Genomic DNA, 24243 nt, shown 5'->3' with positions numbered 1-24243 from the left:
TTCCCACCGGAGCTGTACCTATTTATTTATTTGCACTTTGACGTGCTTTCGAACTGCTAGGTTGGCAGGAGCAGGGACCGAGCAATGGGAGCTCACCCCGTTGCGGGGATTCGAACCGGTGACCTTCTGATCAGCAAGTCCTAGGCTCTGTGGTTTAACCCACAGCGCCACCCGTGCCCCCCAACATAGGATAAGCAGGTTCAAATCTCAGCTCAGCCATGAAGCTCACTGGCAGACTTGTGACAGTCACTATCATTCATCCAGAGGCAGAGTTAGGGGCGCACGACCAGTTCGGCCGCACTAGGCACAGAGCCCGTTGGGATTTTTGACTATGTGCTATTTGATACAGCTTCCCACAAAGCAATTAAAGACTTGGCCAAAGGCCAAGAAGACTGAGCAGAGGGAGTTATTCTGCCTAGAGATATGGAGCCTTGGATACAACTCTGCTATTGGTCGAGGTCTCCACACAGGCATGAAGACTCATGACCTTCCTTGTTGGTTAGTGGTTGGTCAGTGTGTGTTCTGAGAGTCGTTTGGAGTTTGTTCAGTGAGAGAGTTAAGATCTGTGTCTGTATCCTGTATATAGTAACTTGTAAGTCTGCTGTAAATAATAAACACCTATAAGTAACCAAGTTGTAGCAGCGTCTTGTTTCTGCTTCATTCTACCTGCCTTTAACTGATTGCTTCTGGAAGTCTGTGTATGCTCTGCTATATTCAACTGGGTCTGGCTAAGATCCTGCAACAGGTTAAGGTTGTGAAACATCAATAGAGCTTTGGGGCACAACAGCTACAATGTATAATGGGAAACGAGAGGCAGGAAGCCCCAAATTTTGGCATCACGCGGGATGCCACTGAATTTTCAGATCCCAAAGTCAGCATTATGTAGACAAAGTGCTATGTTATGGCGACCGGATATGCATCCCTGAACTCCTTAAGAGTAAGGGCAGGATAAAAATGTAACATAATAATTTCTGTGTGAGCAACATTCCCACCTGAATGTTTGCAAACCATAGAATTTAGACAACAATATAGTCAGTTGAAAAAGAAGTCACAAATTCAATGTCTTTCAGGGATTGCCCTCAGAATATTTATTCACATCTTGTAAATATCAGAATCCCTGGTACATGCTGTCAGCTCTTGGCAGAGACAAACATGCACACCACATTCTAAAATTTGTAGCAGAGATACTTAAAACCTCATACTGTGACAAAATGTAAAAGGAAAATGGAATTGTCCCTGACAGAAGCCACTGTAACATCACTAACAAGAGCCTTAGATTGACCCATATGCTATAAAATATCCCACAACCACTCTTTGTGAGGTACATTTCCACTGGCTTTTGAACAACACCACAACCTTCCCAACATTATTCCTAAATTAGAGAAACTCAGAAAGATGGTGGAAATGATGAACTGAACCTTCCTTCTTTTATGCATGTTTTTTTGAAGCAGAATGTTTTAAAGCGGAGGCACATAGAATCCAGCTTTGGCTTCATGAATTTTTCATCTTGAAGGCCCACAAATATTACCAAAAGTCATGTTTGATTTTTTTTGTGATGAATTTTGAATTTCCTCTGGTCAACAAACAGCAACTTGGTAAGAGGGCTTCCCTTGGAACTGTTAAAAAAGCACACTAATAGCTAATGTTTTGATTTAGCTCTGTTTACATATTTGATAAGGACTTCTGTAGGAGAATGAATAAAGCTCCAATTTCTTCTGTGGGAAGATTAGCCAAACACAAATTATCTGTAAGACATGCATCTATAGAGGGGGTTGTGATGTGCCACTATCAATATATTAAAATGCTTAGGTCTTGCTGACATGTGAACTGATGAGGATATAAAAATGAACAGACATCCAGAACAGTTACAAGGCACACCTGCATTCCAGGACAGTAACGCCAACAGTGGAATATCTGTCTCTCGATCTCTCGCCTTTGAAACCTGGGACATGAAAGTCACACTCATAACAGTGCCTAGATGCAAAACACAGGACGCTGGGCTGGTGGAGTGATGGTACTCAGGGACAGCAAAGAATCCATTAAAAAAAAAATTGGCCGGGGGCAGCAAAAACCTCGGATTAGCCTTGATACGCAAACCTCTTTCCTCTGCTGTCCAGTCCTGTTTCTTGCCTCCCTTTCTGTCTAATTGATTCCAAGCTTGAACAGCTTTGGAATTAATTAAAACTGCATGGTATCATCATCATAACTAGCATGACAGGCAAAGACAGCCTTGGCCCTGCGTGAAAGGAAACTGGTGGGGTGAAACCAGAGCACAGCAGCCAGATGTCATTATAGGTTGGGAATGGAAGCGGGAGCACACCTGCCCAGGCACCCACCAGTGACTTTTCAGTGTGCCATTGTTCAGTGCAGCAGAAGAATAATGTAAGCAAACACTCAGCAAAGACAGAAGTTTTACTGACATGATTTCATCCCGCCTTTCCACATTAATTTGCTAGAGACATGGATCATACCATATCCACCTTTCTGCATTTCTAACATATGATGCAACAACCACCGCCAAACTTGCCTGGGAATACATCAGAAAAAGGTGGTCTATACAGACAATTACTGCAGAAAAGGACGTTTATACTTATAACATAAATAAGACTCCCTTTCAAAACATTGGTTAATCTTGCTGGCTTTAACTTTTCCTAGTCCCAAGCACCAGGTAAAATGTGCAGAATAGAAGGCTTGATTTAAGGAGGAAAATCCCAAGTACTCATTTAAGCATTAAAAAGAAAGGTCACATTTAGGATTTTTAAAATACAAAATCAAGACAATTCAATCTCATTTCCTGCTGAAATTCCTTAGAACTGCTTGTTCTAAATGTGCTCAAGACAAAATCCAAGGCATTTCCTAAACTGGTTCTTTAGACTTTGTTTACAAGAGCCTAATGTGGGTGTTTTTTTTCATACTTAGATTAGTTATACTCAGGAGAGATTCAATGAAATTAATGGACATGACTGAGGTCCATTAATGTCACTGGATCTACTCTGCAAATGATTAACATTGGATAGAACCCTTGGGTAATGTTACATAATTCCTGAGCAAATAAGATTTTGATGCGAGAACTACAAAACAATAAAAAATTCCTGAATAAGTGAGATTGTCACAAGGTTCTTTTCTGAATACCACCTCAAACTGAGGTATGGAGGGTGATCAAATGAGAAATAGCCTTTTCAGTAATGGCCCCCTGGCTGTGAAAATTCCTTGTCAGGACAGCCTCACCTGGTGTCTACCTTAATGTCTTTCCAGCAGCAGGCAGAGACCTATTGTTTCAGAGGTCTTTCATCTATCTATCTATCATCTATCTATCTATCTATTTTTATTTAATTAATCTGGGCATTTATACTATGGTTGTTTTAGTTTTGTGGAATTTATCCCTTTGGCTTTCTGTTGCAATTAAAACTGTTGCTGTGATGTTTTACTCTCTAGATATTTGCTTTGGAATGGCTATACAGTGGTACCTTGGGTTACATACGCTTCAGGTTACAAACGCTTCAGGTTACAGACTCCGCTAACCCAGAAATAGTACCTCGGGTTAAGAACTTTGCTTCAGGATGAGAACAGAAATCGTGCTCCAGCGGCGTGGCAGCAGCAGGAGGCCCCACTAGCTAAAGTGGTGCTTCAGGTTAAGAACAGTTTCAGGTTAAGAACGGACCTCCGGAATGAATTAAGTACTTAACCCGAGGTACCACTGTATTGTGAACCTCCCTGTGGTCTTCAGAAGAAGGGTGGTATACAAACTTAATTAATAATAAAACTATACTGTTTTCATAGTTTTATCTGTTACTTTATTGGTTTTTGTTTTCTTGGAATTGTGGTTCTTAATCAATTTGATTTTCTGTATTGCTCAGAGAACTATTGTTCTTGGCAAATGGACAGATGAAATGAATGAATAGAATAACTTAGAAGACTGTCTCTAACTAAAGTGGGAAGAAGAACAGACGCTTTTAACAGGATTCTACTACAGTAAAATGAGGCCAGATAATTACATTTTCCAGAAGAGATTCTGCTCCTGTGTGACATTCCTGTCTTCTGTCCAAGTATTTTGTTCTAAGCCATGATGCATCAAAGCATGCCTTTAAATAAAAATAGTCAGATGGGTACTCTTCTAAAGTTCAGTCAACAGGCGGCTCTAATTTTCAGCCTTGAAAAATGTGTCACTTACTTACTTAAGCTTTCTACACTTCCAACCCCTTTCTAAATCCAGAGCTGTTTTACAAACACAACCATGTACTTTAAGCAAAATGCAAGGGCTGCATTTCTCAGCTTTTGCGATCTGATGTGCGTCTTTTACTGCTCCATCTAACCTAGGTTTGTGTCTTGGATTTCCTTTGATACTTTAAAGTGGTAATATAAGAATAAATGATAAAAGGATGTCACTGAAATCCTATGCTGTTCCGCATCTGCCGAGGACAGCTCTAATCCACGAATTATTGGACAAGATAATGGCTTCATTAGCATGCACTTCAGGGCCCTTAATACATCCATTAGTGACAGTTTTGAAGTAGCAGTGCTATGGTGTGTCATTTCCCACTGAGGAAAGCTGAAATTAGTGGGACTCCGAAATGTACAATAGGTGTCAGCTAAATGCCCTCTTGATCATAGGATTGGGGTAGGGGGTTGATTGGAGGAGTGTGGGAAAAGATCTCCAAAGCTCTTTCTCAAGTAAAGTTTCAGACCTCCACCACTCTCCCCCGTCTAGCCTTGACAAGCTTTCAGTTAAAAGATAATTGTCAAGACCCTTGAATGATGTCTCTTTTGAAGGAGAAATGGCAGATGTGTACATGCACACATAACCACTCTTATCATCATCATGTCCGAATCCTGCCATTGTATAGAAAGGCAAGTCATTGCTCTTCTCAAAACGGACCGGCCGCTTAATTTACAAATGTCTGTGCCACCTGCTCTTGCTTCTCCGTTACAAGATAAAAAGGACATGCTTCTTGGAGAGGGCTCGCAGATCACGCATGGTGTTCTGGAAGGCTTCCCAACACTGTGTAGTGCATACCCTCCAACATTTCTCCAATGAAAATAAAGGTAAAGGTAAAGGGACCCCTGACCATTAGGTCGAGTCATGGCCGACTCTGGGGTTGCGGCGCTCATCTCGTTTTATTGGCCGAGGGAGCTGGCGTACAGCTTCCGGGTCATGTGGCCAGCATGACTAAGCCGCTTCTGGCGAACCAGAGCAGCGCAAGGAAACGCCATTTACGTTCCCACCGGAGCTGTACCTATTTATTTATTTGCACTTTGACATGCTTTCGAACTGCTAGGTTGGCAGGAGCAGGGACCAAGCAACGGGAGCTCACCCCGTCGCGGGGATTCGAACCGCCAACCTTCTGATTGGCAAGTCCTAGGCTCTGTGATTTAACCCACAGCGCCACCCACATCCCAATGAAAATAGGGACATCCTATTCCATAATAATAATAATAATAATAATAATAATAATAATAATTTTATTATTTATACCCCGCCCATCTGATTGGGTTCCCCAGCCACTCTGGTCAGCTTCCAACATATATAAGAACATAATAAAACATTAAGCATTTAAAAACTTCCCTATACTGAGCTGCCTTCAGATGTATTCTAGAGGTTGCTTCTTGACTCGGGGGTCACATAACTCCATACCCTCCAACATTTCTCTGATTAAAATAGGGACATCCTAAGGAAAAGAAGGACATTCTGGGATCAAATCGGAAACCAGGATGGCTTCTGTAATTCCGGGACTGTCCCTGGAAAACAGGGACACTAGGAGGAACTGGTAGTGGCTTTTCAGAAGGCACAAGGGGACTGGAATACATTTCTGTAGAACAGCAGAACACCACCACAGGTGACTGAGGCCATATTAAATAGTACATTTTACACAATTCTTCAAAGGCAGCATGTAATTCACCATCCAAATTAAAACCATCCAACCATCCAAAGTAAAACCGGCTAGTACAGGAATAGGTGCAGTTGGCACATCATTCAAAGGTGTGTGAAGATGCTCTAAGACAGAGGCACTACCTGATATTCTGAAAGCTAGGTCCAGGAGCACTCCCAAACTACAAACCTAACTCTTCAGGTGACGTTAGCCTCAATTAAGGAGAGTAGAATTCCCCATTTAACTAGTACAAAACACACACACACACACACACACACACACACACACAAAAACAACGGTTAAGAATTCCCAGCCTTTACAGTCTGTGAGCTGGATATTACATGGCTAATTTGCTCAGGGGCTGAAGTCTCCTGGCCATTATGCCACTGCTTTCTCCCCTGCACAGTAGCTGGAGGTTCTCCAGGCTGAAGCACCCTGTCACACTAACTGAGAGGGGAGTAGTGGTGAGCTTCACATTTAAAGTCATGCCAGCTTACTGTGGAAGAAGCCTGAGAGCAAAACTTTCCCTGGCCAGAACATCCACCTCATCTGCTGCTACTACTTCCCTAAGCCTCCTGCCCAACTTTCCTCCTGAAGGTCCAAGTGAGATTATTCCCCGGGGGCCTCTGCAATGTTCTCTCATTCTGTGAAGGGTGCTTTGCTGGCTGAGAAGTGGTGCCTCGATATGGTGCTACTGATTGGGAGAGTACATGGCGCATACTGGTCCTGACATTTTGCACTGCGTGCTCACTTCACTAAGTTAAAGGGGATTCACTTAACCCCCCCTTTTAAGTACCTGGCCAAGCTCACAGAAAGTCACTAGCTAGAAAGCTAAGGCAGATTTGTTTCAGAATGATCACTATCATAAATGATGACTGCATCGTAACAGCTTTAATTCTTAGTGAACTTTTTAAAAAAAAATGTCACCCATTTTGTTCGAGGTGCCTACAATACATTTTCTATTATGCTAGGCTATGAGGGCTAAAAGGTATCTTACATTCAAAAGGCATGCAACAGTGGGAAAATGGCCCATTTTCTGCTAGAAAACTCACTTCAGATATACAACGAATTGAAGAAAATGTTCCATTTAACATTTGTTAAAAAACCTGAAGCATTTTTATTAGGGATTGTAGGGAAAGATCTGCCAAAAAAGCTGAAAAACATCTCCATGTATGCGACAACGGCCGCGAGAGTTTTAATAGCACAAGGATGGAAGACTGAAGAAACCCCAACTAAAGAATCATGGCAAGAAAAATTGATGGATTATGCAGAACTGGCAAAATTGACATACAAGATACGGGACAAGGATAACTGTGACTTTAAAGATGAATGGGAACCCTTTACAAAGTATTTGAAGACACAACAAAGCGAACTGGACTGGTTTTGAATAAACATTCACAAACTTTTTATTGATAATAATCAGCTAAATAGTTATACAACTGTGTAACATGCAGAAAACAGCATTTTTAGAGAAATCAAAGACTGGAACTGAGAGAAGTCGGGGGTGGGGGTGGGTGGGTTCTGCGGGGGGAGGGAAGGGGAGGGAAGAAAAATGGGAGGGAAATAAGGATGGTATGTTTCTGGATAATAGGTTTTGTTTTAATTTTGAATAAAAAGTTATTTAAAAAAAGGAAAAAAAGAAAAGTCACTTCTGGAGATGGTGGGTGGGAAAAGGCATAGCCACGTACGACTGACACCACCATGAAATAATCTGGTTGTTTTTATCTCCTCTGAGTGATGGTTGCCACCTGAAGTTCATCCATCGGAAGATGTTAATAACTCATTAACATGGTATAAACTGCTCACCTCAATCAGAATTATCACACACTAAAAACTAAAAAGGAACAACCAACACAGGTAGGGCTTGACCCATCAGGTAAGGCATATGCTATCACAGAAAAATACTAAATTCAAAACAGTGACCATAATCCTTTGTGCACTTACGTGCACACAAGTCTCTACTGGGTTTAAGTGGAGCTTCATTACACAAGACTGCAACCATTAAGAAGGCAGCATCTAATTTAGGTGTTCCATAATGTTTCCGCCTGTAACATTAATCTTTTCCTAAGTTGCTAGGAGCTGAAGGCAAAAAGCAAAATAATTTCCCCTTGGATTTGACAAACTTAGACATGAGATATTCATGTTCTTCCCCACCTGCTGATAAATATATATTTGCAAAAAAAAGTAGAATTCCAGAATACATATGGATAAACATGTATTATTGGTGCTCATTAACCTATAATATATAATTTCTTTCCTTGATTATCTTCATTTTGTTATAAGAAGAGCCTCATTAACTGTATTATATTTCCTAACGTTTTTATAAGCATCCAAAGTTATTCTGCAATTAGAGTAGGAAAGTCTGGGTCTGTTGCAACAGCTACTTTCCAAAGTACAGAAATTCTGTTTGTTTTAATTAGAACATCTCACATCAGCAGCTCCCAATTTTGGTGAGAAATGTGTTATAGCAGCAGCTGAATAAAACAATTCTTTTTCTCAAAATGTCTTTAAGCGCATTGTAAAAAAGTTATAATGCAATACCATGCCCACATACTGCCTACTCCCGATATCTACTACACCGCTATTCTGTTTGTTAGAAAACACAGGGCCTTCTGTATTCCAGAAGGAGGTGTAGAACTTGCCCTTAGAATGCTTCAGTTGGTTCCCACGGCTGTCAAACTATAGGCTGTCAAACCCATTTTATTTCACCCAGCTTCCAGTTTGCTTTCAAATGTTTGCAGCCCTCCATTTTATTTTCAAACGTTTTATTTATTACTTCAATTTCTAAACGGTTCTTCCTCAGCTTTGATCTGAGGGTAGTTTACAGTCTGGACAACAGTAAGATGCCAATAACAATTTAAAAACCATTATTAAAATGCGCCTATAATGAACAATGTAGGAAGTAGACATTCATCAGTTCACAGCTGGTCTCATCTAGATTAAACCCCTCCAAAGGCATGGGGGGGGGGGAAGGTACACCCTTAAATCATTTAGCAACATTTAAAAAGGTTTATATTATTAGGCCTCTTGGTTGTGAAGTCCATAAATATAGATTTCTGAACTGGGTTTTATTGTACTTTGATTCTCTTCATTATGAACCATATCAGAGGCCATATGGAGTGACAAATAAAAACAATTAAGAGTCCAACAAGATGGCTTCCATTCTTTTAGGCACTAGTCATGCTTTAGGCCAGAGAGCAGGGACTTGACAGCTTACCCACCACTACTGATCTTTCCCTGCAATGCACAGGCAGAGCGCGCCTCCCCATGACCCAAGATGAAGCAACCTCCTCGAGGGCAGAATCCACAGGGGCGGAAGATCAGCTGCTGCTGCTTCTGCAGCTGATGTCCATTTCTGACAAGCAAGCATAGTGTTGCTTCCTGCCCCCACATCCCCATCCCCATCTTGGAGAGAGACCAGCAAGCAAAACCTTTCAGGTGCCTCCCTTTCGGCTTAGAGTCCTAGCAAAAGGCAGGCATCCCTGCCCAGCATTGCTTCCTGGTTTTGCAATCATCAAATGCAATTTGCACTTACCATTTCCATCCTTCTGTGTGTTTAAACAAAGAGGTTTACTTACAAGTAAGTGTGTGCGCACACTTCGCTTTCGTTTATTGCCTTGCTTTGGTCTTCTGCTTTTCCCTTCTCTCCTGCTCCTGATTTCCCCTCATTTGGAAATAAACCTCCTGCATTTCAATTGAATTACTTTCATGTGTTTGTTCTCGCCCAGATGAGGAGCATTCAAGGCTTCCTGTGCTGGTTCCTCTGCCTCTCCCCCCCAACCCCCACCTTTGTATTCTGTGTTTTGCACATCAGCTGTAGCCTACACAAACCCCTCTCTGTGCAGGCTGCCACTGTTGTGCAAAATGCAGAAAACTAAGGTGAAGGGGCCCTAGCACCACTTCCTTTCCCATTCTTGAACTGCATATTGTTTTGAACTGTACAGTGGTACCTCGGGTTACATACGCTTCAGGTTATATACGCTTCAGGTTACATACTCCGCTAACCCTGAAATAGTGTTTCAGGTTAAGAACTTTGCTTCAGGATAAGAACAGAAATTGGGCTCTGGCAGCACGGCGGCAGGAGGCCCCAAACCTGAACTTTGCTTCAGGTTAAGAACGGACCTCCAGAATGAATTAAGTACTTAACCCAAGGTACCACTGTATACTGAGTAAGAGAAGCACTATATACAGCAGCAATGCAGTTTATGCCAAAGGCTTTGCTCTAAGAAGCAGGCACAACTCTTCCTTCTGTTGGTCTGGGTGTGTAGGACCCTTAACAATCTACGGTTCTTGGGGCACAATTTTTAAAGTTGCCTCAGGTGCCAAAATGCCTCAGGCAGGCCCTGTGCACAGGAGAATGGTTGTATATTCTGTTCACATGGGGTGCAGAGACCCACAACATATACCAAAGCCTTCTACAACATGCAAGATTCCACAGTAGGTGTTCAGAGATGTTCCTCGGCCTCCATGACGACTTGGTCCCTGAAGGCAGAAATTTGAAAACGACTGCTTGAGAGAAAGGAAAATGAAGAAACTACTAAGAATCTGTCATTACCACTTTCAGGCTATTCTTACTTTAATTAAACACATACAATATGCATGTGGCTAGTTTTTTTTTTTTTTTTAAGGGAAGAGTTATTTTTTCATATTATGGAGGCTGGAAGCAGCATCTCACAGATGCAATGCTTTCATTATTTCCAAAACAGAAATGATACTAATTATATCATCTGTCTTCATTATAAAAGCTAAACAAAACTTTTCATTCATAGAGAACTGCTATTTAGTCAATTAACAGGTAATGACCCATAATACAAAGAAGATTGAAATTGGGATCTACATTCATGTGAGTTTGGTTCCCTGGCTCCCCTCAATTTTGTTCTATCAGTGAGTGGGAAGAACTGTCTCTTCACTAATTCTTTTCCATTAATGGCTTCTCATAACCCTTGGGAGTTGGTCCAAAAACCAGTAAAACCCAAATGAGAACAAAATTGACTTTTAAAAAGATCATTCACTCCAGTGATGTAAACAGCTTACTAAATCAATCTGCCACACAGGCAAGAATTAACTTGGCAGTGGAACAGAAATTACACATTTCAAAGTTCAGAATTTCTCAAACTGCATAATCATACACACAAAAAATCTCCAGGATGGTCTTGAGTTCAGCCATGCATTTTAAAAACATGAGACCCATATGCTCAAAATAGGGATATCTTTCTAATTGAGGAGAACAGCTAACAGTGCACGCCTTGTATTGAAATCTGATCCTTGTGCAAGCAGCTCTCTGCTTCTCCTATAGTCATTAAAGCAAATGACTTCAATGAACATTAGGACCAAGGAAATCTTTTAAAGTACCTCCAAATGTTTATAGAAACATTGCTAGTCATTCATTAGTGCCTTCCATGCTGGCCATTCATTAGTGCTTCTAATTTTTGAATCAAAGGGAAATAACACCTCCAAATTATCCCAGAGACTATTATGAAGAACATGTTCTAATGAGAAAAGCCACCACGGTGGTTCTTCCCCACAATGAACTGGACCAATGTAAAATGTAAGAAAAAAGAATCGCACTGATGCGTTGCAAGACAAGCCCTCACATGGACAAAGGCATTTCGATGCTGGAAACAAAAGTCCAAATGGCATCCCACCTACTAGAGCCAACACTTTTAAGGAGTCCAGTTGCAGTGCTCAGAGATCAATTATTGTCATCATCTTTGTTGTTGTTGTTTAGTCATTTAGTCGTGTCCGACTCTTCGTGACCCCATGGACCGGAGCATGCCAGGCACTCCTGTCTTCCACTGCCTCCCGCAGTTTGGACAAACTCATGCTGGTAGCTTCGAGAACACTGTCCAACCATCTCGTCCTCTGTTGTCTCCTTCTCCTTGTCCCCTCAATCTTTCCCAACATCAGGGTCTTTTCAGGGAGTCTTCTCTTCTCATGAGGTGGCCAAAGTACTGGAGCCTCAGCTTCACGACCTGTCCTTCCAGTGAGCACTCAGGGCTGATTTCCTTAAGAATGGAGAGGTTTGATCTTCTTGCAGTCCAAGGGACTCTCAAGAGTCTCCTCCAGCACCATAATTCAAAAGAATCAATTCTTCGGCGATCAGCCTTCTTTATGGTCCAGCTCTCACTTCCATACATCACTACTAGTTAAACCATAGCTTTAACTATATGGACCTTTGTTGGCAAGGTGATGTCATTATCTACCCCAACTTAAAATGCCACCTGAAGCTTCACCCTGCTGCAAAGTAGGACCGGTCCAGACAGAGGGAACTTCCTATGGGCCTTCTCAAACCTGGAGCTGGTCACGAGATTAGTCAGAAAAGCATTGCCCTAAAGCAGTAAATCTCCCAAGGGCTGGTCCAGTCTGAAATGTGGAAGCCAGGGAAAAAAATGTTTGTGTGGTCATGCTTCATGTAAAGCATTTAAACCCGGATTGGCACCTGTTGGATAAAGACCACTCAGGTCTAAAATGCTACTGTGCAGGAATGTTTTTTTATCTTGGTTTCCACATGGACAATTATCTGCAAACCCTTTTCACGTGACTCAACTGGCGATGTAAAGTATCTTCACCAGTAAGATTTTAGAAAATTCGGGGGGGGGGGGCGTTATGAGATTTATGTTGCACAATTATTTCTAATCACATCAGATTAGTCTGGAACAATCTTCATTTGCTATCATCTATTATCTCCCATTTGCCGTCTTTTTCTATGCCCTTTCCCCATTCAATATTTGTTCCTCTAAGCTCTTACATGATTTTTTCCGAAGTTAATAATATATTTGCAGTTACCGGGTTCGTTTTTCTTCCTTTTCTTAGGCCGCACTATACCTGCCTGTCTTTGAAATCTACTTGCAGTTAATCCATTCATTTTAAAACAACCTTGCTGTATGACCTGCAATTTCAGGAATCAGCTCCTATTTTATTCCTGGACGGAGATGATCTATGCCCCATTTTTCTCACTCCATGCCAATTTGAGCACATTAAGGAGCTTTTAACTGTGCCTCAGGATTAAATACAGCAACTCCTTCCCCCACACTTGTTTGCATCAGCCAGCCTTTAAGCCTGACCTCTTTCAACTTCCTCCTTACTCATGCCACGCCAAACTTTATCCTTCTTCTTTTCTCAACTGTCCTTCTGTAGTGTTTACACTTATCCCCTTACAACCTGATCCTAAACATATCTACTCAGAAGATCACAATTTGACTCATTTCCAAACTGGGCTGCCATTACATGTGCCTGGAACTAACTGGTTCCTACCTCAGCTGTGGTCACCCCTGTGATGTCCCGGAATACGTAAAATGATTTTATCCTTCATGGTTCTGCTCAGAGGTGGCTTTTGCCCATGGAAACTGGCAAAGTGGAAGGCAGGGAGATCAACAGTAGCTGTGGCCAGAGCCAGGCAGAGCCAGCTATTTTGTCCCCATCCTCCTTCCTGTTGAGTTATAAAGGGCAACATAAAGACTGAGAAGGAAGCTGGCAGTAAGAAGGCAGGCAGGTGTGAGTTGCCCGAGGGCAGACCTGAGGTTGGTGAGGCATAAATTCTCTCAGAGGATTTATAGCATTGGCCAGAGAAACACCAGCTGCAGGAATCTTGCTCCCTCCTTCCCTGACAGAAGTAACACATGGCTCTCTACTTTACAGAGAATAGTCCTCTATTTGGAGGGAAGTCTGGTCTGAGTCTACTTGAAAGATGAAGAACTTACAAGCAAGAGGTGTGTGTTTGTGGTGGGAGAGTTGCCCGTTTCATTTTACATATTTGTAAAAAGCTGAATGTGGATTAAAACTTAGCAATTTAGTAGTGTCAGTTGAGAGTAGTGTCAGTTGAGTGCTGGTGGTTGCTAGGTTGCGGAGGTCCTTGTGACACGCCCTTCATTGTGACACCTCCCTCTGCTGGCTCCTTGGTCACTGGGGCTCTAGAGGCATAGAGATCTCCTTTGGTTTGATCATTCAGGGAATGAGAGAGAGAGTGGATGGAGATGTAAGTAGACTTTCTTATCAGCATCTGCATTCTGTGCTGATAATGCTCCCTGACAGTCTTAGGGAACATTTAAAAGATTAAGATCAGGAATGATTTAAATGCTTTTGGGCATCTTTATGACTCCACCCACTGTTTTGTAACAGTGAAGGGAAGTGACTGTGGATTCTGCTTACACTTTAGGAAAAGGAAAATTATTAAGATATCACGCCTTGGAAAAGGGCATTCTTTTTAGGCTAGTGACACAAGAGTCACTTGATAACTCGCCATGGGAGAATTAAGCATGTCCTCTGGAGAGGGTAGCATCTTGTATTGTCTTCCTCCCCTTCCTGCCTCCCAGGGCCCATCTTTCAAAGGACAGCCAAGGTACAAAATCCTTCAGCACACTGATGTTTCTTCTATAGTATTATTTAGTATGTGGCATTTGATGTTTCCCTTTTAAACATCCCTTCTCCACACTAAGCAAATCCACCTCTTTCAATCAGATGATGAGAATTGTCTTATAATATCCAGTGGGTGCTATTCTGGCTACAGTATTCAAGCACTCACTTCACAGGATACCCACTGTGATATGCCTAGGAATGTGAATTCATCTTGAGTTTTGAGTCCTGAATGCCCAAACCAGTTTAGGGATGTAGAATAGAGAGTACTGTGGGTCACCTTTCTCACATTTTAACCCTTTCTTCCTGTTTTGGTCCTGAGGAAAATCTACTCTACAAATCTGGTCTCTGCACTGAGAGGAAATTCCCCAAGTGCGCCAATGAACATTCAGATGGCCACCATCTTCCCCCCACTATGGTGAAATGAATATTTAGTTCATACGGGCTCAAACCTAGTGTCCATTTCCACAGATGCTATCCAAATGACACTGGAAGTTCACCACCTGGATAATGGGCCAGAAAGGACTCCGACTAGAACAACGAGGCTTACCCCATTTCTCCTTCATCTGCTTATCCCCTACCTCCCCAGAATTCACGATGAAAGGTGGGAAGTACCCCTAGAATAGTGCATGGGGACAGAAGGGGGAGGGAGAGATTGGCGGAATTATAACCCTAACGCTACACTGAATCGACACATAATGTATATACATCCCAGAACAAAGCAATTAGAGGTACACTAGGTAGCTTGTTCCTGAAGTAGAATTATTATCTTTATTTATACATTACCTGTTAGAGAGGCCATTTGTTCTAACACTGTGACATTTATCCCAGTGGCCATGAGTTCCACAGTTTAAGCAAAGCTCTTAATACACAAAAAGATACAGTTGCTGCATGAGGTTATGCCTCAGGTCTGCTGCTGGGAAGTTTTTGCCTCTGCACATGAGTCTGAGAATGTTCTGATCAGTTCCCATTGAGTTCATGAAACAGTGTACCTTGACCTGTTCTTAACGCATTGTTGACCACATCTACGGACTGCGATTGTTATGTTCTTTCAAGTCATGATAATCAATCACTAGTTATAATTTAATTAGGAGGTTTCATGCCTGTCTAGTTCTGTGCTCCCTTTCCCAGCCTTTAATCTATTGGTGATTAATGCCTATATGTAACCTTTGCTTTGTATTTGTGTCAACCAATCAGCAACGAGCGCACCTGTGGCAATGTTGTAATATTCAATAAAAGAGTCTCCTCGGGACTTGCTCGAGAGATGCCTCTCACATGACACTTGCTACTCGTCTGTCATTATTTCAACCCAACATCTGGTGACCCTCGACGTGCCAGATCCCTTTACACAGCCTCATACTTCACTCGACTGGAAAAGTCTCAGCGCGCTATTTCGTGAGTATTGGGGGGGGGGGGATTGACTAAATTCCAAAAGGAGCATGCCAAAGAATTGCTCCATCTCGTTAGACAGCGGGTGGTGGGTGGTCATATTTCTTTAAAAGAAATTGAAAAATTGTTATGTGAAATTGCTTGCCAGTGCCCCTGGTACCCTGAAACAGGTTCTTTGGGGATAGAAACTTGGCAGAAGATCGGAAAAACCCTCTTCGCAGAACCGAGGGCTCCGATTCATTGTCCGCTCACTTGGCAGAAATGTGCAGATGCCGTTGCTAAATTAGGACCTCAGGCATCATCTCCTTCGGCCCCTGCCCTTTTAGCCGTTGCAGACAATCCCCCTCCTTACTCAAAGCTTTTGCCTCCTTTGCAACCCTGCCAACCCCTCCCTACGCCTCAACCGTCTCAGCCCGCATCCTCCTCCCCCATCCCTCCTTCGCCTGCCACAGCCCCTGCGTGCTCTACAGGAGCTGTGCGCACTGCGCTTTCTCTGGCTAGGCAGAAAGGGCTCCTGTCCTTAGAGGAAGAGTCTGAATGGGCTGGTGAAATGCCATCTGCTTTCCCTATCACCTATACAAACCCAGGAACTGCTCAACAGCAGGTGTTGTACGAGACGCTTCCTTATTCTGTAATGAGAGAATTAAGGAAAGTCATTACTGAATCTGGTCTAAAATCCTCTTATGTAATAGGAATGCTAGAGGGAATAGCAAATGGTTATACAATGCTACCTCAAGACTGGAAAGATCTGATGCGCATGCTTTTATCCCCGGCTCAGTATGTGGTGTTTGAAAGTGAATTTAAACATAGCGCATCAGCCCTGTCTGATCCACAGCATTCAGCCAATCAACTTTAAGGCGCGGGTCCGTATGATAATATACCAGCCCAGGCGACGCTGACACCTTTACATTTTAGTCGCACTGCGACCTGTGTACAACGCGCCTTTCGGAAAGTCCCTGTCTCAGGGCAACCGCTGAGCTCCTTTGTTAATATTAAGCAACAGCATTCGGAGCCCTACCATCAGTTTATAGATAGATTGAAAGAATCAGTCACTAGGCAGATTGATAACACTACAGCTCAAAATGAATTGATGAAAAAATTGGCTTTTGAAAATGCAAACACCGATTGTAAGAAAGCGTTGCAGTCAATCATACATCGCCCTAAATATGACCTGGCCGATATGATTCAAGCTTGTGCAGATGTTGGTAGCCAGAGCCATGCGATGTCTTTGCTTGCTGGCGCAATCCAGGCTAGCAATAAGCCTCCTGGCAACTGCTTCAACTGCAAACGCCCAGGCCATTTCGCTAAACAATGCAGAGCCCCTGGCGGGGGGGCGAACAGGAATGGTGATGCCAACAAGGCTAGACCTTCCAAAAAATGCCCGAAATGCGGGAAAGGCTATCATTGGGCTAATCAATGCAGGAGTCCGGGAAACTCCATAGCGGCCCCACTCTTGGGCCAGGACAAATAGAGAGCTTTCCGCCTTTAGTTTCCGCTGCTGAACATTAATTCTTTAGCTTGTTCTGCAGCAAAAGCCCTGAATTTTATTTCACAAACTCTTCACCTTTTGAATAAAGAACAGAGTGAACTCCACCATGGACTTTTACAAAATTGTGCTGCTATCACTATTTGCTCATGCTTCATCATTATGGCTGTGAACAAGTGAATGACATGTGTTGCTTCAATATTACTGATAATTCTAAAGCCATTCAAAGCCAAATCTCTCATTTGCAAAATCTTACACATCACATTAAACAGGACGTTGGATTTTCTGGCCTCTGGGATTCCTTCACCCAGTGGCTCACTGGCTGGTTGCCAAACCTGAATTGGCTTCGTAATCTCTTTCAATATGCCATTGTCATTATATGTATATTAATTTTGCTATGTTGCTTCCTCCAATGCATTCCTGGACTCATAAGTCTTTTGTCTCGGCTTCTCTCTCCCCCTCAGCCACCCAATAAAATCATTGCTGCCTACTTTGCGAAGTGGCAGCACCAACAGTAAACATTAGGGGAGATGTGGGCAGCCTTATTTCGGGCATGCGCTGGCAAACTACGTATCCCAAAGTATTTTTGTCCCATTCTCCCTGAAATCACATAACAGCATCGGTGGGCAGACTTATTTCGGGCATGCACTGGCATACCACGTATCCCGAAGTATTTTTATCCCATCTACCCTGGCAGACTTATTTCGGGCATGCGCTGGCATACCACGTATCCCGAAGTGTTTTTGTCTTATTCACCCAGAAATCATATAGTAACACCTCGCAAATAAGAAAAGAAAGGGGGAGATGCTGGGAAGTTTTTGCCTCTGCACATGAGTCTGAGAATCTTCTGATCAGTTCCCATTGAGTTCATGAAACAGTGTACCTTGACCTGTTCTTAACGCATTGTTGACCACATCTACGGACTGTGATTGTTATGTTCTTTCAAGTCATGATAATCAATCACTAGTTATAATTTAATTAGGAGGTTTCATGCCTGTCTAGTTCTGTGCTCCCTTTCCCAGCCTTTAATCTATTGGTGATTAATGCCTATATGTAACCTTTGCTTTGTATTTGTGTCAACCAATCAGCAACGAGCGCACCTGTGGCAATGTTGTAATATTCAATAAGAGTCTCCTCGGGACTTGCTCGAGAGATGCCTCTCACATGACACTTGCTACTCGTCTGTCGTTATTTCAACCCAACAGTCTGCATATTGTAAACAGGCAGCAAATGACACCCCTTCTTAGAAATTTCTTGAAGAATATTAAAAGAGAGAAGTTGGTTTCCTTGCAAATTAACAAGATTTGTTAGAAATTAAAATACACTTAAAAGGCTTCTTTTATACTAATTGACCTCAGATTCTGCTCCCCACCCATTCCTGCTCTTTAATTCCAAGTGCTTGGACTGGAGGGGGGGTGGGAATGGTTAAATGATTTCCTGGTTTTGATGAAACGCAGAACTGTCTTAATCCTTAAAGTCAAGAGGCATCTTCTGTGCCACTTCATCATTGTGAAAGTGAATTAAAGAAACCTTTGATGGATAATGCTAAGAGTTCACTTCTTCTTGCTATCCATGGTATGTCAAAAGACAGCCTATAGAGGAAAGTAAAATAATGATTCTGTACCAAAAACTAAATGGTCTTTTGTCGAGTGTTGCAGAGTTCAGTTATGCTTTTATAAAATGTATACATCTGTCCTATGCTGCTATGTTTGTGTGGAAATGCCATCATCCTTAGCAACACACTAATACAGTGATATTTTATTATTATTTATTAGTGGGTACTGAATACATTTTTGTTTGGGAAGTCTTTCCCTGAAGTGTGGCTCAGTCGCTTTATGGAATACTAATTGTATAATAGTAGCAATGGTTTCTCTTTTTTTAAATAAAAATAATAATCTATCTATTTTGTATTTTACCTCATTTTATCTTATTGGACACCACTCTGATAACTTGGGCTGCGAAGCGGTTTATAAAACTGTAACATAAAAATAAAGTTCTATTGATATTGATAAGGGTTGTGGAACTGCAGAGCTTAGTACTGTAAAAATATGTCCCACTATGATGAGAGCAAGGAGTAACAAAAATAGAATTTCAGTTTAGTGTTTATATACGGAAGCAAGAAATCAAGAAGCTAGCATTATGGTCATTGCTGATGTATCTGCTAGTACTTCCATATTCACTTTATTTAGAAAAACAGCAGCAGTTGGAATCTTTTTCTTTTTCCTTTCCAAGGGCAAAATATGCATCCAAATAATTACTGGAGAGGAACAATATCATCTATTTTTACAAAACTAAAAATATGCATCCTCCCAAGACCAATTATGTATCAGAAAGGAAAGTCCTGCAGTCAACAACTTCTAATTTCCCAGTAATGCATCTGATGAATTTCATATAATTATCCATCAACCAAGTTTTATCAAATCTCTCTCTTAACTTACCTTTTCTACACACGGAGCAGTTCACAGACATGACTTGAAATGTAATCTTGTTTATGTAGTGAATGGCTCTTCACCAAGGGGAGAATGGATAACATAAGACAAGTACTGAGGAAGAGGAAACCAAGCTGCCTCCAGAGTAGACCGTGGAATAATTAAATCTGGTTTATACAGAAACACAGGTGGGCATGCATATGTCTCAGCATGCGACACAATGTATACGCCCAGTGCCCACTCACCTCTAAAAGGAATTGAAGGGCTATAGCAGGCTTCCTCAACCTCGGCCCTCCAGATGTTTTTGGCCTACAACTCCCATGATCCCTAGCTAGCAGGAGCAGTGGTCAGGGATGATGGGAATTGTAGTCTCAAAACATCTGGAGGGCCAAGGTTGAGGAAGCCTGGGCTATAGACATGAGGACCTGGCACGCGGAGTTCTATATGCATATACCCCATGCTTATTTAACAAGCAAATATTCTGAACCACTGACGCTGCTGAAATGGTCCAACATGTAATTCTTGGAGGTATTACAAAGCAACGATAATTTCTTAGTTCTTCAACTCAGAATGTCGGACAAAAATCTGCACATGCAGTCCCTTCTCAAGGCTAATTTGTAGGTAACAAGAGTAAAGGTTTGTTCAACGAAGAAGAAGCTTTGACAGCAAAACACAAGTCTTAAGTGATTTGTCTGAGGCATGCTTAGTGTCTAGGAGTGAGCTGTGCAAACACTCCCAAAAGGTGAGTTTATGTGTACAGGAAATGGCCTGTGTGCATTTTGAAGGAAGCAGTGGAGTGGCATAATCTCTGATCTCCTTGTGACCAAGCTTAGCATCTTCTTGGCTGAGCCATTTTCTTTGTAGAAGGGGTGGCGAACCTGTGGCCTTCCAGAAGCTGTCGAACTCTAACTGGTTTTTGTTTTTAACGAAACAGTGTGACACAATCAAGGCACCACCCAACTGCAAGTCATCTGGCAGAACTGTAACTACTAGAGGTGCCACATAATGCCTGTTCCACATTTTTAAGAACTCAGTTGTTTAGTGTGGCAGCACCCACACTTTGGGACTCCCTACCTATTGAGATATGGACGCGGGTGGCGCTGTGGGTTAAACCATGGAGCCTAGGACTTGCCGATCAGAAGGTCGGCGGTTCGAATCCCCGCAACGGGGTGAGCTCCCGTTGCTCGGTCCCTGCTCCTGCCAACCTAGCAGTTCAAAAGCACGTCAAAGTGCAAGTAGATAAATAGGTACCGCTCTGGTGGGAAGGTAAACGGCGTTTCCATGCGCTGCTCTGGTTCGCCAGAAGCGGCTTAGTCATGCTGGCCACATGACCCAGAAAAACTGTCTGCAGACAAACGCCGACTCCCTCAGCCAATAAAGCGAGATGAGTGCCGCAACCCCAGAGTTGGTCATGACTGGACCTAATGGTCAGGGGTCCCTTTACCTTTACCTATTGAGATAAAGAAGTCGCCTTCACTGTGTTCTTTTTGGCGCCTACTAAAAACATTCCCCTTTAGACAACCCTACCCAGATGCTTAGAAAATCCAGGTAAAATTTTTAATCTGTATTTTAGAATTTTAACTTTCGTATTTGGGTTGATTTTACTGTTTTATGCTTTGTAAACTGCTTTGAGGGTTTTTGTTTTTACAATCAAGCGGTGCACAAATTTTATGAAATACCCAGTAAATAAATACGCATAGGAATGTAGAGTAATGTGGTGCAGATTATTTCACATTACCATATTCCAACAGCCCAGTGCTGTTTCTTTCCCTCTTTCCTATAACCAGGGACTGATTCAGGCCACCTGCAGAGTTTAATTTTCTTTTGAGAAGTGAGTGCTTGAAGCCCAGTGCATGGTGTAAAAATCTATTAATTAAACAAATTAGACCTTGAGAAGGATGAAAAGGAGGTGGTAGCTAACACCAGAAACACCCAGTAAAATAAAAAATAAGGAGCTGTTTTCTGTTGTTTTCGGCGTCCAGCACACATTTTCTTTCAGACCCAAAACCTGCCAGTTTTTGCTTTTGGGTTTCAAGGAAGTTCTTTACGTGTTCTGTGGAGCTGGTTACATAAAACAGATTTAGGAGTTACTTGCCAAAGTTAAGTGGTCACTTGATTTCCACGAATTGCTCTGATTAACCAAGACCTTATGTAGCGGGTAGGCAGAGCTAGACCAAATCTAACCATAATAAAGTCTCTTTTAATGAGTGAAAATACTGAAAGTATGATTTGCTATTAAAACTGAGTGAACCACACATTATGTTTTGAATGTTCTTTCCAGTTTTCCAGCAGTCTGTGACTCTAAAACAATGGAAAGCTTTCACTGACGGGCAGGAATCCAGATATTCTGTAATTGCCCAGCCTGATTAAAAACGACTCTTAAAAGATGTACATACGTTCTATCAACATCGTAGCATTTGATTATTAAATTAATGTAATTTGCACCATTTCCTCAGGATTCTCATAAACATGCCATCTGAAATATATAAATATATTTGACGTTATCCTGCTGATTAAAAAGAAGAATTAAACCATCCATCTACCCTAATTTTCAGTGGGAATTAAACGTGCAATTTTATCTGAAATGCACTCTAGTATGGATGTCAATGACACTTATAATGGAGACACAAGCTTACAATGGAGACACAAGCTAATCACTTAAAAGCTGTCAATATAGCATCTGAAATGGTGTGGGGATGTAGTCATCTACACTCTCTAATCATGCTATTAATCCCAGTGCTATCATCTCTTATCTTCCCTAGATTTCAAGTAGTGGCAGAGAACTGCTATAAAACTGGGCTTAACTGCATGGTAGAAGGTAGACTGTCAAATCATTTCCACTCAGGGGTAAAAGCACCAAATAAGCTATGTGAATCCACCCTTATTGTATATATAGCATCTCATAATGATGGAACTTGCTTGGAAAAAAATGCTTGGAAAGAGCTAACAAGCATTTAATATAGAACAGCATTATTTTTAATTTAATTAAAAATTGCGTATTTTTGCAATACAATTCTTTGCAGTAATTGACAAAGTACCAGTTTCCCAATGTTTGCAAACAGGCTAATCTTCAACATATTCACAGCATTAAAAAAAACACAAAAACATTTAAAATTTCTCAACATCTCTCCTCAATACCAGCATCACCAGCAGCTGTAAGAGACCAATTAAATCTTCATTTGGCACATGGTTCAATGAAAAGAAAGGAATAAAGACTGAAAGATAGGTTCCGTAAAGTATAACAAAATACAATGTAACTGTTACTACAATTTAAATAATATTAAATGGACTTGACTTAATTTCAAGCTGTATGTCAAAAAAGACCATTGACCTATTGCAAATGGAATATCTTCCGCATAACCTTTATATATTGGGTTGAGATTGTTATTATTTTTGCCATGTATTTGTTTACTTGTAAAGCAGAAACAGGCTATTAAGAAGAAACATTTGAGTAAGGGCATTTCTAGTGCAGACCCTGCAGGAATACAGCTCAGCCAAATGAAACATAATTAGGGAAAACAAAATGTGAAATTTTAAATCAGTTCACTAATGATGTATAAAAACATCAGTATCCCTTATTTTGACTGGCAAGATGTGTTCTTTTCATTTAGGGAATTGTGAAGTAATTACTCCATACCAGGCGGATTGTCAAGCAGAAACAAAAATGGGGCTAGCGCGTGTCTGTGTGGTGGGAGGAATAATGATGGGAATGTAATGAAAAGGATCTCAAAGCACATCTGCAGCAGAACTTGCTTGCAACACCGGCCAAGGTTCACCCAAAATGAGGCAGAAAAGCTCGTTTCAAAAACTGATAGTGAAGCAGCTCTTCCTGCATGTTTGAACCATTTTGACATTGCGTCGCTGTGCTTCCTATTTGAGAGCAAGCTGTCTGTCACACAAAACTCCGAAATTAGCCAGGCTTTAAAGACACAAAGCCCCTGAGAGAGAAATCAAAACACTCTTCTTATGAACTTGAGATGGTTTATATGAGGAATATCTCATGCTAAACATGGCAAGAGTTTATAGTCTTCTGCCTTGCTGGACTGAGGTTTTCCTCTAAGTAGATTTTATATCCGCTTGTTCCACATTAGACCTGACAATCGCAATTATAGTGTCTAAATGAAGCTTTTAAAGAATGAGAATTTCTCTCCCTCTCTGGGTGGATATATGTTTATTTACACCAGAGTTTCCCAGCCTTGAGTCTCCAGTTGTTGTTGGACTACAACTCCCATCATCCCTAGCTAGCAGGATCAGTGGTCATGGATGATGGGAATTGTAGTCCAACAACAGATGACGACCCAAGATTGGTAAACCCTGATTTACACACACGCACCCATCAACCTACATAATAAATCATATATGGATGTTTCACTGTCTCTCTTTATCATTAAACAAATAAATCTGATAAATAGGAAGATAGTAAAATCTAACTCACAGGGAAACAGCTGCCCACCTTACAATTTATGCAAAACTGTAGAGCTAATTCATTGACAACTGTCAGCAGTTAAAACTAATACCTGCTTTCATCTCTACATTTGAACTCAAGACAAAGTACATGTGGTTTCTGGGGGGGATGCACCGTTTGGGCACTATCCAGACCCTGATTTGCTTGGCTTCAGAAAGAGGATAGCCTCATGTTCCTTCAGACCATAACCTTGGGCCTATAGATGCCTATAGATATTTATGGTAAAAACCACGATGGGAATCATGATGACGAACC

At 41.7% G+C, this 24243-nt stretch overlaps 1 protein-coding gene and 1 long non-coding RNA gene across 2 annotated transcripts in view; one reads left to right on the top strand and one right to left on the bottom strand.

The window, feature by feature from the left end:
• The window catches only part of KLHL29 (kelch like family member 29), a 404977-nt gene that overhangs the window by 144074 nt on the left and 236660 nt on the right, over positions 1-24243 (bottom strand). The gene's annotated exons all lie outside the window — the stretch shown is intronic.
• On the top strand, positions 13791-15498 carry LOC308473699. The gene is made up of 2 exons (XR_013984216.1): positions 13791-14637; positions 14691-15498. It is a non-coding gene; the product is annotated as an uncharacterized lncRNA (long non-coding RNA).

This window comes from Podarcis pityusensis (genome assembly GCF_964106645.2).
Source record: "Podarcis pityusensis genome assembly, chromosome: 3".
NCBI classification, from domain to species: Eukaryota; Metazoa; Chordata; class Lepidosauria; order Squamata; family Lacertidae; genus Podarcis; species Podarcis pityusensis.
This window is presented reverse-complemented; position numbering and strand designations above follow the sequence as displayed.